General features: G+C 33.3%; 1 protein-coding gene across 1 annotated transcript in view; it reads right to left on the reverse strand.

Annotated features, from left to right (window-relative positions):
* Positions 1 to 4,166, reverse strand: part of LOC106460828 (class E basic helix-loop-helix protein 23-like) — a 61,829-nt gene that overhangs the window by 32,828 nt on the left and 24,835 nt on the right. The window lies entirely within an intron of this gene.

The following is a 4,166-nucleotide window of genomic DNA, read 5'->3' on the forward strand; positions in this document are numbered from 1 at the left end:
AAATATCAGTACTTAGATTACGAATCACTATTCTTTATCTGACTAGTGTGTAAAGTTACACTTGCTATGCTTAAGGAGATGGATAGGTTTGTTTATTTTGAATTTCGCGCAAAGCTACACGAGGGTTATCTGCGCTAGCTGTCCCTAATTTAGCAGTGAAAGACATACAAGGCTAAAATCCGGGGTTCAATTCCCCACGGTGGATACAGGATATACCCCTCGTGGCTTTGTTCTGAAAACAAACAAACAGAGAATACGTGTAAAACCAACAGGAACCGCTCATCACTGTAATGATATTTTCGAAATCAGACAAACAAAGATACATTGAATATTCATATATAACCCTAAGTATGAAATATTTTTACGTTCCTTTGGAATGTTTTCTTTGTTGAAATTCAATAATTAGTTTAGCTAGTACATAAGCACTTAAACTCTGCTGCAAAACCTGTAGATATTTCTTTAGGACGATTACTTTCTGTGAAAAAAAGATGGGATCTGTTATATTTGGTGTATTCATAGTACGTTTTCATAGGTTTTGGGAGAATTCGAAAAACGAAAAGGGTTTATAAAGGGAGAAATTAAATATTATTTGCAAGGAAAAAAAAGGCTTTAATTAAAAAAAGTCTTACACCATAATGACGTCCACTTTATTATTGGTGCTATTTCTTGATCCCTTCCAGGATTTGTCATTAAGACTTTATAGTCTTAATATTCTATCGTTGATTGTTGAACCTGATGACGAGCTGAGAAGATAGTCAAACGTTAGATCCGATAAAGCATCACTGAAGATATCAATGTGCTGTAAACTAATGTTTTGTTAAGGTACTTTTAAATTTTCTTTTCTTGTCATCCCTGTCAGTAAAGGACTGCTCTTCAGTATCAATTTTTGTGACGTTAGGACTAAAATTAGCAAAATATATTTATTTTTGAAACATTCATCGTTATTTTTATATGATTCAACATGTAATAAAGCTCTTTTTTATTATTACGTGAAAGAATTGGTCTTTCAGTTTGAAAGTGTCATCTTCCGTTAATTATTTTCTTTAGTCCTGTTAATTCAACACTGGAAATCAGTACACTCGAAGTATACGTGCAGATATTACAAGCTAAACACCTTACCTGTTTGGATGACTTTTTAGAGCATTTGTTTGAAGTTAAGCATAAAGCAATACAATGGGCTTTTTGTGCTCTGCCCACCACAGTATCGAAACCCGGATTCTAGCATCCGCAGACATTCCGCTGTGCCACTGTTGGCTTCTTAGAGCAAGGTGGAATAACAAAACGTGCCACTTTTAACCACGTAATGAGTTACATTATAATTGTTACATTTATTTGTTTTAGCTTTTATAAAGTGTTGTAGATTATAAAGAATAATCTAAAAACCTTATTCAGGCTAACAAATAACAGTTCACAATTTTATTCACGTTATATTCTAGATCTAGTAACAGCAAACCCCCGAATTCTGTATAGTAGTATTATCATAACCAACCAAATATAATGAAATCTGTTCATAAATCCTTATATGACGAGCATTATCACAATCAACCATAGACGGAAACTACTGTCAATAAAACGTTTTATCAGCTCAATTTTAGTTCTGTGTTAATGAAGACGGCCATACAGTGTATGTGCCACACTTACAATATTCAACAAGTGTTAATGAAGACGGCCATACAGTGTATGTGCCACACTTACAATATTCAACAAGTGTTAATGAAGACGGCCATACAGTGTATGTGCCACACTTACAATATTCAACAAGTGTTAATGAAGACGGCCATACAGTGCATGTACCACACTTACAATATTCAACAAGTGTTAATGACGACGGCCATACAGTGTATGTGCCACACTTACAATATTCAACAAGTGTTAATGAAGACGGTCATACAGTGCATGTACCACACTTACAACATTTAACAAGTGTTAATGAAGACGGCCATACAGTGTATGTGTCACACATACAATATTTAACAAGTGTTAATGAAGACGGCCATACAGTGCATGTGCCACACTTACAACATTTCTAATAATTTCAGATATGAAGTTTGATAATTTTTTGTGCTGTTAAATACATAGAAGGCGTGAAAAGTTTATATATCTAAATTAAAAATAAAATATTTTTAAATATAGTACTAAATACATTATTCTATGAAAATAGCACAATGTAATGGTTACTGAAGGACAACAACAATCGTTGAAAAAGAGTAACATCTTCAAATGTCAAAAATAATACTTGACTAAGGAACTTAAAATATTTGGACGTCAAGAAATTAATGTCGGTCAGGGGAAACATCGCAGAGGCAAGAGTGGTCTGGTTGTTGGCGTGCCGAACTCTAGATCTGCTGGTCCAATGTTTGCGTTTCGGTACGGCTAAAAATAAAATTATACTCTGTACTTTGGACTCGTGGATGAGTTATAAAGGTGATGATTTAGTCCCTCTATTCGAACACACAAAAGTAGGTCAAGTGTTTGCATTAGATTATATTGACCAGATGCCTTCCCCCTAGTGTAGTGTTTCCTAAAGTGGGAGCCACAGCTCCCCTGGGGGCCGTGACGATTTTTCTGGGGGTCCGCTAAAAATATGCCGAAAACAAAACTTTAATTGTAAGTAAACGATAGGCATATACAAATTATGTTGAATTAATTAAATGATACAGTGTGTTGAAAGGAGATGTTATTTTTTATATTACGGCACTGTTTTTCAATGTTAAAGTTATAGGTTGGAGGGTCTCAGACATTTTTTTATTCACCTCAAAGAAGCCTCAGACTAAAAGATTTTGTGAACCACTGCTCTAGTGTATCAATTCAAAATTATGGACGACTAGCACAGATATCCCTTAAATAACGTTGCGCTATATCTGGAAACACCACAAACCATCACCTAACAGTTTTAATAACATTTTAAAACAAGCTTAAACTTAGCTAACATTATAGAAATTATGTACTTATCTTTTCTGTTACATAATAGAATGAGAAGTGTATTGTTAAGCCTAGATTAATGAAACGTTCGAATAATCTGGATTTTCCTGAAGAATTGATCCGGTATTTTTCTGTGAAATTCGTACCGATGAAATTTGTAAATAAACGCTCTTATTATCCTACTTTTATGGTCCTTCAATGGGTCAACTGTAAGTTTACGGATTTAAATAGCTAAAACCCAGTGTTCGTTTCCTCACGGTGGGCACTGCTTAGATGTGGCTTTACATTAAAACAAAACAAAAAAACAAGGAAACTCCGAATTCCAGAACTCTACCACCTGCTTGACCAGCACTCTACGGAAGAAAGACTATCCGTTGATAGCAAGACACTCTTGGTAAAAACAAACTTGTTTATGATTTTTAAAAAAGCTCAATGTGCTTGTAAGACCTTTTTCATCGGAAACATTGTAATATCGGAATTTTGTGATGTTTAAAGTGAAAGAATGGTAATGTTTGTTTTCTTGTTACTTGCTTCATTATATGTAGTAATGTCGAATTTGTGATGTTTAAAGTGAAAGAATGGTAGTGTTTGTTTTCTTGTTACTTGCTTCATTATATGTAGTAATGTTGAATTTTTGTGATGTTTAAAGTGAAAGAACGGTAATGTTTGTTTTCTTGTTACTTGCTTCATTATATGTAGTAATGTTGAATTTTTCCGATGTTTAGAGTGAAAGAATGGTAATGTTTGTTTTCTTGTTACTTGCTTCATTAAATGTAGCAATGTTGAATTTTTATGATGTTTAAAGTGAAAGAACGGTAATGTTTGTTTTCTTGTTACTTGCTTCATTATATGTAGTAATGTTGAATTTTTGTGATGTTTAAAGTGAAAGAACGGTAATGTTTGTTTTCTTGTTACTTGCTTCATTATATGTAGTAACGTTGAATTTTTGTGATGTTTAAAGTGAAAGAACGGTAATGTTTGTTTTCTTGTCACTTGCTTCATTATATGTAGTAATGTTGAATTTTGTGATGTTTAAAGTGAAAGAACGGTAGTGTTTGTTTCTTTTTGCTTTCTTCATTATATGTAGTAATGTCGAATTTTTGTGATGTTTAAAGGGAAAGAACGGGGGGGTTTGTTTTCTTGTTACTTGCTTCATTATATGTAGTAATGTTGAATTTTTGTGATGTTTAAAGTGAAAGAACGGTGGTGTTTGTTTTCTTGTTACTTGCTTCATTATATGTAGT

This window comes from Limulus polyphemus, unplaced genomic scaffold, assembly GCF_000517525.1.
Source record: "Limulus polyphemus unplaced genomic scaffold, Limulus_polyphemus-2.1.2 Scaffold844, whole genome shotgun sequence".
NCBI lineage: Eukaryota > Metazoa > Arthropoda > Merostomata > Xiphosura > Limulidae > Limulus > Limulus polyphemus.